The following is a 13,764-nucleotide window of genomic DNA, read 5'->3' on the forward strand; positions in this document are numbered from 1 at the left end:
CCGCCCCTCCGATAGTGCGGCGCTCCCTCAGCACTGCCCCTCCGACAGTGCGCCGCTCCCTCAGTACCGCCCCTCCGACAGTGCGGCGCTCCCTCAGTACCGCCCCTCCGACAGTGTGGCGCTCCCTCATTACTGCCCCTCCGACAGTGCGGCGCTCCCTCAGTACTGCCCCTCCGACAGTGCGGCGCTCCCTCAGTGCTGTCCCTCCGACAGTGCGGCGCTCCCTCAGTACTGCACTGGGAGTGCGGCGCTCCCTCAGTACTGCCCCTCCGACAGTGCGGCGCTCCCTCAGTGCTGTCCCTCCGACAGTGCGGCGCTCCCTCAGTACTGCCCCTCCGACAGTGCGGCGCTCCCTCAGTGCTGTCCCTCCGACAGTGCGGCGCTCCCTGAGTACTGCACTGGGAGTGCGGCGCTCCCTCAGTACTGCCCCTCCGACAGTGCGGCGCTCCCTCAGTGCTGTCCCTCCGACAGTGCGGCGCTCCCTCAGTAATGCCCCTCCGACAGTGCGGCGCTCCCTCAGTGCTGTCCCTCCGACAGTGCGACGCTCCCTCAGTACTGCCCCTCCGACAGTGCGGCGCTCCCTCAGTACTGCCCCTCCGACAGTGCGGCGCTCCCTCAGTACCGCCCCTCCGACAGTGTGGCGCTCCCTCAGTCCCGCCCCTCCGATAATGCGGCGCTCCCTCAGTACTGCCCCTCCGACAGTGCGGCGCTCCCTCAGTACCGCCCCTCCGACAGTGTGGCGCTCCCTCAGTACCGCCCCTCCGATAGTGCGGCGCTCCCTCAGCACTGCCCCTCCGACAGTGCGCCGCTCCCTCAGTACCGCCCCTCCGACAGTGCGGCGCTCCCTCAGTACCGCCCCTCCGACAGTGTGGCGCTCCCTCAGTACCGCCCCTCCGATAGTGCGGCGCTCCCTGAGTACTGCCCCTCCGACAGTGCGGCGCTCCCTCAGTACTGCCCCTCCGACAGTGCGGCGCTCCCTCAGTACTGCCCCACCGACAGTGCGGCGCTCCCTCAGTACCGCCCCTCCGATAGTGCGGCGCTCCCTCAGTACTGCCCCTCCGACAGTGCGGCGCTCCCTCAGTACTGCCCCTCCGACAGTGCGGCGCTCCCTCAGTACCGCCCCTCCGACAGTGCCGCACTCCCTCAGTACCCGCCCCTCCGACAGTGCCGCACTCCCTCAGTACTGCCCCTCCGACAGTGCCGCACTCCCTCAGTACTGCCCCTCCGACAATGCCGCACTCCCTCAGTACTGCCCCTCCGACAGTGCAGCTCTCCCTCAGTGCTGCCCCTCCGACAGTGCGGCGCTCCCTCAGTACTGCCCCTCCGACAGTGCGGCGCTCCCTCAGTGCTGCCCCTCCGACAGTGCGGGGCTCCCTCAGTACCGCCCCTCCGACAGTGCGGCGCTCCCTCAGTACTGCCCCTCCGACAGTCCGGCGCTCCCTCAGTACTGCCCCTCCGACAGTCCGGCGCTCCCTCAGTACCGCCCCTCCGACAGTGCGGCGCTCCCTCAGTACCGCCCCTCCGACAGTGCGGCGCTCCCTCAGTACCGCCCCTCCGACACTGCGGCGCTCCCTCAGTACTGCCCCTCCGACAGTGCGGCGCTCCCTCAGTACCGCCCCTCCGACGGTGCGACGCTCCCTCAGTACCGCCCCTCCGGCAGTGCGGCGCTCCCTCAGTACCGCCCCTCCGACAGTGCGGCGCTCCCTCAGTACCGCCCCTCCGACAGTGCGGCGCTCCCTCAGTACTGCCCCTCCGACAGTGCGGCGCTCCCTCAGTACCGCCCCTCCGACAGTGCGACGCTCCCTCAGTACTGCCCCTCCGACAGTGCGGCGCTCCCTCAGTACTGCCGCTCCGACAGTGCGGCGCTCCCTCAGTACTGCCCCTCCGACAGTGCGGCGCTCCCTCAGTACTGCCCCTCCGACAGTGCGACGCTCCCTCAGTACTGCCCCTCCGACAGTGCGGCGCTCCCTCAGTACTGCCCCTCCGACAGTGCGGCGCTCCCTCAGTGCTGTCCCTCCGACAGTGCGGCGCTCCCTCAGTACTGCCCCTCCGACAGTGCGGCGCTCCCTCAGTACTGCCCCTCCGACAGTGCGGCGCTCCCTCAGTACTGCCCCTCCGACAGTGCGGCGCTCCCTCAGTGCTGTCCCTCCGACAGTGCGGCGCTCCCTCAGTACTGCACTGGGAGTGCGGCGCTCCCTCAGTACTGCCCCTCCGACAGTGCGGCGCTCCCTCAGTGCTGTCCCTCCGACAGTGCGGCGCTCCCTCAGTACTGCCCCTCCGACAGTGCGGCGCTCCCTCAGTGCTGTCCCTCCGACAGTGCGGCGCTCCCTCAGTACTGCCCCTCCGACAGTGCGACGCTCCCTCAGTACTGCCCCTCCGACAGTGCGACGCTCCCTCAGTACTGCCGCTCCGACAGTGCGGCGCTCCCTCAGTACTGCCCCTCCGACAGTGCGGCGCTCCCTCAGTACTGCCCCTCCGACAGTGCGGCGCTCCCTCAGTACTGCCCCTCCGACAGTGCGGCGCTCCCTCAGTGCTGTCCCTCCGACAGTGCGGCGCTCCCTCAGTACCGCCCCTCCGACAGTGCGGCGCTCCCTCAGTACTGCCCCTCCGACAGTGCGGCGCTCCCTCAGTACTGCCCCTCCGACAGTGCGGCGCTCCCTCAGTATCGCCCCTCCGACAGTGTGGCGCTCCCTCAGTACCGCCCCTCCGATAATGCGGCGCTCCCTCAGTACTGCCCCTCCGACAGTGCGGCGCTCCCTCAGTACCGCCCCTCCGACAGTGTGGCGCTCCCTCAGTACCGCCCCTCCGATAGTGCGGCGCTCCCTCAGCACTGCCCCTCCGACAGTGCGCCGCTCCCTCAGTACCGCCCCTCCGACAGTGCGGCGCTCCCTCAGTACCGCCCCTCCGACAGTGTGGCGCTCCCTCAGTACCGTCCCTCCGACCGTGCGGCGCTCCCTGAGTACTGCCCCTCCGACAGTGCGGCGCTCCCTCAGTACTGCCCCTCCGACAGTGCGGCGCTCCCTCAGTACCGCCCCTCCGACAGTGCGGCGCTCCCTCAGTACCCGCCCCTCCGATAGTGCGGCGCTCCCTCAGTACTGCCCCTCCGACAGTGCGGCGCTCCCTCAGTACTGCCCCTCCGACAGTGCGGCGCTCCCTCAGTACCGCCCCTCCGACAGTGCCGCACTCCCTCAGTACCGCCCCTCCGACAGTGCCGCACTCCCTCAGTACTGCCCCTCCGACAGTGCCGCACTCCCTCAGTACTGCCCCTCCGACAGTGCCGCACTCCCTCAATACTGCCCCTCCGACAGTGCCGCACTCCCTCAGTACTGCCCCTCCGACAGTGCAGCTCTCCCTCAGTGCTGCCCCTCCGACAGTGCGGCGCTCCCTCAGTACCGCCCCTCCGACAGTGTGGCGCTCCCTCAGTACCGCCCCTCCGATAGTGCGGCGCTCCCTCAGCACTGCCCCTCCGACAGTGCGCCGCTCCCTCAGTACCGCCCCTCCGACAGTGCGGCGCTCCCTCAGTACCGCCCCTCCGACAGTGCGGCGCTCCCTCAGTACCGCCCCTCCGATAGTGCGGCGCTCCCTGAGTACTGCCCCTCCGACAGTGCGGCGCTCCCTCAGTACTGCCCCTCCGACAGTGCGGCGCTCCCTCAGTACTGCCCCTCCGACAGTGCGGCGCTCCCTCAGTACCGCCCCTCCGATTGTGCGGCGCTCCCTCAGTACTGCCCCTCCGACAGTGCGGCGCTCCCTCAGTACTGCCCCTCCGACAGTGCGGCGCTCCCTCAGTACCGCCCCTCCGACAGTGCCGCACTCCCTCAGCACCGCCCCTCCGACAGTGCCGCACTCCCTCAGTACTGCCCCTCCGACAGTGCCGCACTCCTTCAGTACTGCCCCTCCGACAATGCCGCACTCCCTCAGTACTGCCCCTCCGACAGTGCAGCTCTCCCTCAGTACTGCCCCTCCGACAGTGCGGCGCTCCCTCAGTGCTGTCCCTCCGACAGTGCGGCGCTCCCTCAGTACTGCCCCTCCGACAGTGCGACGCTCCCTCAGTACTGCCCCTCCGACAGTGCGACGCTCCCTCAGTACTGCCGCTCCGACAGTGCGGCGCTCCCTCAGTACTGCCCCTCCGACAGTGCGGCGCTCCCTCAGTACTGCCCCTCCGACAGTGCGGCGCTCCCTCAGTACTGCCCCTCCGACAGTGCGGCGCTCCCTCAGTGCTGTCCCTCCGACAGTGCGGCGCTCCCTCAGTACCGCCCCTCCGACAGTGCGGCGCTCCCTCAGTACTGCCCCTCCGACAGTGCGGCGCTCCCTCAGTACTGCCCCTCCGACAGTGCGGCGCTCCCTCAGTATCGCCCCTCCGACAGTGTGGCGCTCCCTCAGTACCGCCCCTCCGATAATGCGGCGCTCCCTCAGTACTGCCCCTCCGACAGTGCGGCGCTCCCTCAGTACCGCCCCTCCGACAGTGTGGCGCTCCCTCAGTACCGCCCCTCCGATAGTGCGGCGCTCCCTCAGCACTGCCCCTCCGACAGTGCGCCGCTCCCTCAGTACCGCCCCTCCGACAGTGCGGCGCTCCCTCAGTACCGCCCCTCCGACAGTGTGGCGCTCCCTCAGTACCGTCCCTCCGACCGTGCGGCGCTCCCTGAGTACTGCCCCTCCGACAGTGCGGCGCTCCCTCAGTACTGCCCCTCCGACAGTGCGGCGCTCCCTCAGTACCGCCCCTCCGACAGTGCGGCGCTCCCTCAGTACCGCCCCTCCGATAGTGCGGCGCTCCCTCAGTACTGCCCCTCCGACAGTGCGGCGCTCCCTCAGTACTGCCCCTCCGACAGTGCGGCGCTCCCTCAGTACCGCCCCTCCGACAGTGCCGCACTCCCTCAGTACCCGCCCCTCCGACAGTGCCGCACTCCCTCAGTACTGCCCCTCCGACAGTGCCGCACTCCCTCAGTACTGCCCCTCCGACAGTGCCGCACTCCCTCAATACTGCCCCTCCGACAGTGCCGCACTCCCTCAGTACTGCCCCTCCGACAGTGCAGCTCTCCCTCAGTGCTGCCCCTCCGACAGTGCGGCGCTCCCTCAGTACCGCCCCTCCGACAGTGTGGCGCTCCCTCAGTACCGCCCCTCCGATAGTGCGGCGCTCCCTCAGCACTGCCCCTCCGACAGTGCGCCGCTCCCTCAGTACCGCCCCTCCGACAGTGCGGCGCTCCCTCAGTACCGCCCCTCCGACAGTGCGGCGCTCCCTCAGTACCGCCCCTCCGATAGTGCGGCGCTCCCTGAGTACTGCCCCTCCGACAGTGCGGCGCTCCCTCAGTACTGCCCCTCCGACAGTGCGGCGCTCCCTCAGTACTGCCCTCCGACAGTGCGGCGCTCCCTCAGTACCGCCCCTCCGATTGTGCGGCGCTCCCTCAGTACTGCCCCTCCGACAGTGCGGCGCTCCCTCAGTACTGCCCCTCCGACAGTGCGGCGCTCCCTCAGTACCGCCCCTCCGACAGTGCCGCACTCCCTCAGCACCGCCCCTCCGACAGTGCCGCACTCCCTCAGTACTGCCCCTCCGACAGTGCCGCACTCCTTCAGTACTGCCCCTCCGACAATGCCGCACTCCCTCAGTACTGCCCCTCCGACAGTGCAGCTCTCCCTCAGTGCTGCCCCTCCGACAGTGCAGCGCTCCCTCAGTACTGCCCCTCCGACAGTGCGGCGCTCCCTCAGTGCTGCCCCTCCGACAGTGCGGGGCTCCCTCAGTACCGCCCCTCCGACAGTGCGGCGCTCCCTCAGTACTGCCCCTCCGACAGTCCGGCGCTCCCTCAGTACTGCCCCTCCGACAGTGCGGCGCTCCCTCAGTACCCGCCCCTCCGACAGTGCGACGCTCCCTCAGTACTGCCCCTCCGACAGTGCGGCGCTCCCAGTACCGCCCCTCCGACAGTGCGGCGCTCCCTCAGTACCCGCCCCTCCGACAGTGCGGCGCTCCCTCAGTACTGCCCCTCCGACAGTGCGGCGCTCCCTCAGTACCGCCCCTCCGACGGTGCGACGCTCCCTCAGTACTGCCCCTCCGGCAGTGCGGCGCTCCCTCAGTACCGCCCTTCCGACAGTGCGGCGCTCCCTCAGTACTGCCCCTCCGACAGTGCGGCGCTCCCTCAGTACTGCCCCCTCCGACAGTGCGGCGCTCCCTCAGTACCGCCCCTCCGACAGTGCCGCACTCCCTCAGTACCGCCCCTCCGACAGTGCCGCACTCCCTCAGTACTGCCCCTCCGACAGTGCCGCACTCCCTCAGTACTGCCCCTCCGACAGTGCCGCACTCCCTCAGTACTGCCCCTCCGACAGTGCCGCACTCCCTCAGTACTGCCCCTCCGACAGTGCAGCTCTCCCTCAGTGCTGCCCCTGCGACAGTGCGGCGCTCCCTCAGTACTGCCCCTCCGACAGTGCGGCGCTCCCTCAGTGCTGCCCCTCCGACAGTGCGGGGCTCCCTCAGTACTGCAACTCCGACAGTGCGGCGCTCCTCAGTGCTGTCCCTCCGACAGTGCGGTGCTCCCTCAGTACTGCACTGGGAGTGCGGCGCTCCCTCAGTACTGCCCCTCCGACAGTGCGGCGCTCCCTCAGTGCTGCCCCTCCGACAGTGCGGGGCTCCCTCAGTACTGCCCCTCCGACAGTGCGGGGTCCCTCAGTGCTGTCCCTCCGACAGTGCGGCGCTCCCTCAGTACTGCCCCTCCGACAGTGCGGCGCTCCCTCAGTGCTGTCCCTCCGACAGTGCGGCGCTCCCTGGGTACTGCACTGGGAGTGCGGCGCTCCCTCAGTACTGCCCCTCCGACAGTGCGGCGCTCCCTCAGTGCTGTCCCTCCGACAGTGCGGCGCTCCCTCAGTAATGCCCCTCCGACAGTGCGGCGCTCCCTCAGTGCTGTCCCTCCGACAGTGCGGCGCTCCCTCAGTACTGCCCCTCCGACAGTGCGACGCTCCCTCAGTACTGCCCCTCCGACAGTGCGACACTCCCTCAGTACTGCCCCTCCGACAGTGCGGCGCTCCCTCAGTACCGCCCCTCCGACAGTGCGGCGCTCCCTCAGTACCGCCCCTCCGACAGTGCGGCGCTCCCTCAGTACTGCCCCTCCGACAGTGCGGCGCTCCCTCAGTACCGCCCCTCCGACAGTGCGGCGCTCCCTCAGTACTGCCCCTCCGACAGTGCGGCGCTCCCTCAGTACCGCCCCTCCGACAGTGTGGCGCTCCCTCAGTACCCGCCCCTCCGATAGTGCGGCGCTCCCTCAGCACTGCCCCTCCGACAGTGCGCCGCTCCCTCAGTACCGCCCCTCCGACAGTGCGGCGCTCCCTCAGTACCGCCCTCCGACAGTGTGGCGCTCCCTCAGTACCGTCCCTCCGATCGTGCGGCGCTCCCTGAGTACTGCCCCTCCGACAGTGCGGCGCTCCCTCAGTACTGCCCCTCCGACAGTGCGGCGCTCCCTCAGTACCGCCCCTCCGACAGTGCGGCGCTCCCTCAGTACCGCCCCTCCGATAGTGCGGCGCTCCTCAGTACTGCCCCTCCGACAGTGCGGCGCTCCCTCAGTACTGCCCCTCCGACAGTGCGGCGCTCCCCTCAGTACCCCGCCCCTCCGACAGTGCCGCACTCCCTCAGTACCGCCCCCTCCGACAGTGCCGCACTCCCTCAGTACTGCCCCTCCGACAGTGCCGCACTCGCTCAGTACTGCCCCTCCGACAGTGCCGCGCTCCCTCAGTACTGCCCCTCCGACAGTGCCGCACTCCCTCAGTACTGCCCCTCCGACAGTGCAGCTCTCCCTCAGTGCTGCCCCTCCGACAGTGCGGCGCTCCCTCAGTACTGCCCCTCCGACAGTGCGGCGCTCCCTCAGTGCTGCCCCCTCCGACAGTGCGGGGCTCCCTCAGTACTGCCCCTCCGACAGTGCGGCGCTCCCTCAGTGCTGTCCTCCGACAGTGCGGCGCTCCCTCAGTACTGCACTGGGAGTGCGGCGCTCCCTCAGTACTGCCCCTCCGACAGTGCGGCGCTCCCTCAGTGCTGTCCCTCCGACAGTGCGGCGCTCCCTCAGTACTGCCCCTCCGACAGTGCGGCGCTCCCTCAGTGCTGTCCCTCCGACAGTGCCGCACTCCCTCAGTACTGCCCCTCCGACAGTGCCGCACTCCCTCAGTACCCGCCCCTCCGACAGTGCGGCGCTCCCTCAGTACTGCCCCTCCGGACAGTGCTGCGCTCCCTCAGTACTGCCCCTCCGACAGTGCGGCGCTCCCTCAGTACCGCCCCTCCGACAGTGCGGCGCTCCCTCCGTACTGCCCTCCGACAGTGCAGCGCTCCCTCAGTACTGCCCCTCCGACAGTGCGGCGCTCCCTCAGTACCGCCCCTCCGACAGTGCGGCGCTCCCTCAGTACCCCGCCCCTCCGATAGTGCGGCGCTCCCTCAGTACTGCCCCTCCCGACAGTGCGGCGCTCCCTCAGTACCGCCCCTCCGACAGTGTGGCGCTCCCTCAGTACCGCCCCTCCGACAGTGCGGCGCTCCCTCAGTACCGCCCCTCCGACAGTGCGGCGCTCCCTTAGTGCTGCCCCTCCGACAGTGCGGGGCTCCCTCAGTACTGCCCCTCCGACAGTGCGGCGCTCCCTCAGTGCTGTCCCTCCGACAGTGCGGTGTTCCCTCAGTACTGCACTGGGAGTGCGGCGCTCCCTCAGTACTGCCCCTCCGACAGTGCGGCGCTCCCTCAGTGCTGTCCCTCCGACAGTGCGGCGCTCCCTCAGTACTGCCCCTCCGACAGTGCGGCGCTCCCTCAGTGCTGTCCCTCCGACAGTGCCGCACTCCCTCAGTACTGCCCCTCCGACAGTGCCGCACTCCCTCAGTACTGCCCCTCCGACAGTGCCGCCCTCCCTCAGTACTGCCCCTCCGACAGTGCAGCTCTCCCTCAGTGCTGCCCCTCCGACAGTGCGGCGCTCCCTCAGTACTGCCCCTCCGACAGTGCGGCGCTCCCTCAGTGCTGCCCCTCCGACAGTGCGGGGCTCCCTCAGTACCGCCCCTCCGACAGTGCGGCGCTCCCTCAGTACTGCCCCTCCGACAGTCCGGCGCTCCCTCAGTACTGCCCCTCCGACAGTGCGACGCTCCCTCAGTACTGCCCCTCCGACAGTGCGGCGCTCCCTCAGTACCGCCCCTCCGACAGTGCGGCGCTCCCTCAGTACCGCCCCTCCGACAGTGCGGCGCTCCCTCAGTACTGCCCCTCCGACAGTGCGGTGCTCCCTCAGTACCGCCCCTCCGACGGTGCGACGCTCCCTCAGTACTGCCCCTCCGGCAGTGCGGCGCTCCCTCAGTACCGCCCCTCCGACAGTGCGGCGCTCCCTCAGTACCGCCCCTCCGACAGTGCGGCGCTCCCTCAGTACTGCCCCTCCGACAGTGCGGCGCTCCCTCAGTACCGCCCCTCCGACAGTGCCGCACTCCCTCAGTACCGCCCCTCCGACAGTGCCGCACTCCCTCAGTACTGCCCCTCCGACAGTGCCGCACTCCCTCAGTACTGCCCCTCCGACAGTGCCGCACTCCCTCAGTACTGCCCCTCCGACAGTGCCGCACTCCCTCAGTACTGCCCCTCCGACAGTGCAGCTCTCCCTCAGTGCTGCCCCTCCGACAGTGCGGCGCTCCCTCAGTACTGCCCCTCCGACAGTGCGGCGCTCCCTCAGTGCTGCCCCTCCGACAGTGCGGGGCTCCCTCAGTACTGCCCCTCCGACAGTGCGGCGCTCCCTCAGTGCTGTCCCTCCGACAGTGCGGCGCTCCCTCAGTACTGCACTGGGAGTGCGGCGCTCCCTCAGTACTGCCCCTCCGACAGTGCGGGGTCCCTCAGTGCTGTCCCTCCGACAGTGCGGCGCTCCCTCAGTACTGCCCCTCCGACAGTGCGGCGCTCCGTCAGTGCTGTCCCTCCGACAGTGCGGCGCTCCCTGGGTACTGCACTGGGAGTGCGGCGCTCCCTCAGTACTGCCCCTCCGACAGTGCGGCGCTCCCTCAGTGCTGTCCCTCCGACAGTGCGGCGCTCCCTCAGTAATGCCCCTCCGACAGTGCGGCGCTCCCTCAGTGCTGTCCCTCCGACAGTGCGGCGCTCCCTCAGTACTGCCCCTCCGACAGTGCGACGCTCCCTCAGTACTGCCCCTCCGACAGTGCGACGCTCCCTCAGTACTGCCCCTCCGACAGTGCGGCGCTCCCTCAGTACCGCCCCTCCGACAGTGCGGCGCTCCCTCAGTACCGCCCCTCCGACAGTGCGGCGCTCCCTCAGTACCGCCCCTCCGACAGTGCGGCGCTCCCTCAGTACCGCCCCTCCGACAGTGCGGCGCTCCCTCAGTACTGCCCCTACGACAGTGCGGCGCTCCCTCAGTACTGCCCCTCCGACAGTGCGGCGCTCCCTCAGTACCCGCCCCTCCGACAGTGTGGCGCTCCCTCAGTACCGCCCCTCCGACAATGCGGCGCTCCCTCAGTACTGCCCCTCCGACAGTGCGGCGCTCCCTCAGTACCGCCCCTCCGACAGTGTGGCGCTCCCTCAGTACCGCCCCTCCGATAGTGCGCCTCCGATAGTGCGGCGCTCCCTCAGCACTGCCCCTCCGACAGTGCGCCGCTCCCTCAGTACCCGCCCCTCCGACAGTGCGGCGCTCCCTCAGTACCCGCCCCTCCGACAGTGTGGCGCTCCCTCAGTACCGTCCCTCCGATCGTGCGGCGCTCCCTGAGTACTGCCCCTCCGACAGTGCGGCGCTCCCTCAGTACTGCCCCTCCGACAGTGCGGCGCTCCCTCAGTACTGCCCCTCCGACAGTGCGGCGCTCCCTCAGTACCGCCCCTCCGATAGTGCGGCGCTCCCTCAGTACTGCCCCTCCGACAGTGCGGCGCTCCCTCAGTACCGCCCCTCCGACAGTGCGGCGCTCCCTCAGTACCGCCCCTCCGACAGTGCCGCACTCCCTCAGTACCGCCCCTCCGACAGTGCCGCACTCCCTCAGTACCGCCCCTCCGACAGTGCCGCACTCCCTCAGTACCGCCCCCCTCCGATAGTGCGGCGCTCCCCTCAGTACTGCCCCTCCGACAGTGCGGCGCTCCCTCAGTACCGCCCCTCCGACAGTGTGGCGCTCCCTCAGTACCGCCCCTCCGACAGTGCGGCGCTCCCTCAGTACCGCCCCTCCGACAGTGCGGCGCTCCCTCAGTACCGCCCCTCCGATAGTGCGGCGCTCCCTCAGTACTGCCCCTCCGACAGTGCGGCGCTCCCTCAGTACTGCCCCTCCGACAGTGCGGCGCTCCCTCAGTACCGCCCCTCCGACAGTGCCGCACTCCCTCAGTACCGCCCCTCCGACAGTGCCGCACTCCCTCAGTACTGCCCCTCCGACAGTGCCGCACTCCCTCAGTACTGCCCCTCCGACAGTGCCGCACTCCCTCAGTACTGCCCCTCCGACAGTGCCGCACTCCCTCAGTACTGCCCCTCCGACAGTGCAGCTCTCCCTCAGTGCTGCCCCTCCGACAGTGCGGCGCTCCCTCAGTACTGCCCCTCCGACAGTGCGGCGCTCCCTTAGTGCTGCCCCTCCGACAGTGCGGGGCTCCCTCAGTACTGCCCCTCCGACAGTGCGGCGCTCCCTCAGTACTGCCCCTCCGACAGTGCGGCGCTCCCTCAGTGCTGTCCCTCCGACAGTGCGGCGCTCCCTCAGTACTGCCCCTCCGACAGTGCGGCGCTCCCTCAGTGCTGTCCCTCCGACAGTGCCGCACTCCCTCAGTACTGCCCCTCCGACAGTGCCGCACTCCCTCAGTACTGCCCCTCCGACAGTGCCGCACTCCCTCAGTACTGCCCCTCCGACAGTGCAGCTCTCCCTCAGTGCTGCCCCTCCGACAGTGCGGCGCTCCCTCAGTACTGCCCCTCCGACAGTGCGGCGCTCCCTCAGTGCTGCCCCTCCGACAGTGCGGGGCTCCCTCAGTACCGCCCCTCCGACAGTGCGGCGCTCCCTCAGTACTGCCCCTCCGACAGTCCGGCGCTCCCTCAGTACTGCCCCTCCGACAGTGCGACGCTCCCTCAGTACTGCCCCTCCGACAGTGCGGCGCTCCCTCAGTACCGCCCCTCCGACAGTGCGGCGCTCCCTCAGTACCGCCCCTCCGACAGTGCGGCGCTCCCTCAGTACTGCCCCTCCGACAGTGCGGCGCTCCCTCAGTACCGCCCCTCCGACGGTGCGACGCTCCCTCAGTACTGCCCCTCCGGCAGTGCGGCGCTCCCCTCAGTACCCGCCCCTCCGACAGTGCGGCGCTCCCTCAGTACCGCCCCTCCGACAGTGCGGCGCTCCCTCAGTACTTGCCCCTCCGACAGTGCGGCGCTCCCTCAGTACCGCCCCTCCGACAGTGCCGCACTCCCTCAGTACCGCCCCTCCGACAGTGCCGCACTCCCTCAGTACTGCCCCTCCGACAGTGCCGCACTCCCTCAGTACTGCCCCTCCGACAGTGCCGCACTCCCTCAGTACTGCCCCTCCGACAGTGCCGCACTCCCTCAGTACTGCCCCTCCGACAGTGCAGCTCTCCCTCAGTGCTGCCCCTCCGACAGTGCGGCGCTCCCTCAGTACTGCCCCTCCGACAGTGCGGCGCTCCCTCAGTGCTGCCCCTCCGACAGTGCGGGGCTCCCTCAGTACTGCCCCTCCGACAGTGCGGCGCTCCCTCAGTGCTGTCCCTCCGACAGTGCGGCGCTCCCTCAGTACTGCACTGGGAGTGCGGCGCTCCCTCAGTACTGCCCCTCCGACAGTGCGGGGTCCCTCAGTGCTGTCCCTCCGACAGTGCGGCGCTCCCTCAGTACTGCCCCCTCCGACAGTGCGGCGCTCCGTCAGTGCTGTCCCTCCGACAGTGCGGCGCTCCCTGGGTACTGCACTGGGAGTGCGGCGCTCCCTCAGTACTGCCCCTCCGACAGTGCGGCGCTCCCTCAGTGCTGTCCCTCCGACAGTGCGGCGCTCCCTCAGTAATGCCCCTCCGACAGTGCGGCGCTCCCTCAGTGCTGTCCCTCCGACAGTGCGGCGCTCCCTCAGTACTGCCCCTCCGACAGTGCGACGCTCCCTCAGTACTGCCCCTCCGACAGTGCGACGCTCCCTCAGTACTGCCCCTCCGACAGTGCGGCGCTCCCTCAGTACCGCCCCTCCGACAGTGCGGCGCTCCCTCAGTACCGCCCCTCCGACAGTGCGGCGCTCCCTCAGTACCGCCCCTCCGACAGTGCGGCGCTCCCTCAGTACCGCCCCTCCGACAGTGCGGCGCTCCCTCAGTACTGCCCCTCCGACAGTGCCGCACTCCCTCAGTACCGCCCCTCCGACAGTGCCGCACTCCCTCAGTACCCGCCCCTCCGACAGTGCCGCACTCCCTCAGTACCGCCCCTCCGACAGTGCCGCACTCCCTCAGTACCGCCCCTCCGATAGTGCGGCGCTCCCTCAGTACTGCCCCTCCGACAGTGCGGCGCTCCCTCAGTACCGCCCCTCCGACAGTGTGGCGCTCCCTCAGTACCGCCCCTCCGACAGTGCGGCGCTCCCTCAGTACCGCCCCTCCGACAGTGCGGCGCTCCCTCAGTACCGCCCCTCCGATAGTGCGGCGCTCCCTCAGTACTGCCCCTCCGACAGTGCGGCGCTCCCTCAGTACTGCCCCTCCGACAGTGCGGCGCTCCCTCAGTACCGCCCCTCCGACAGTGCCGCACTCCCTCAGTACCGCCCCTCCGACAGTGCCGCACTCCCTCAGTACTGCCCCTCCGACAGTGCCGCACTCCCTCAGTACTGCCCCTCCGACAGTGCCGCACTCCCTCAGTACTGCC

This window comes from Somniosus microcephalus, unplaced genomic scaffold, assembly GCF_052327205.1.
Source record: "Somniosus microcephalus isolate GS21.2 unplaced genomic scaffold, FLI_Smic_1.0 unresolved_chr7, whole genome shotgun sequence".
NCBI lineage: Eukaryota > Metazoa > Chordata > Chondrichthyes > Squaliformes > Somniosidae > Somniosus > Somniosus microcephalus.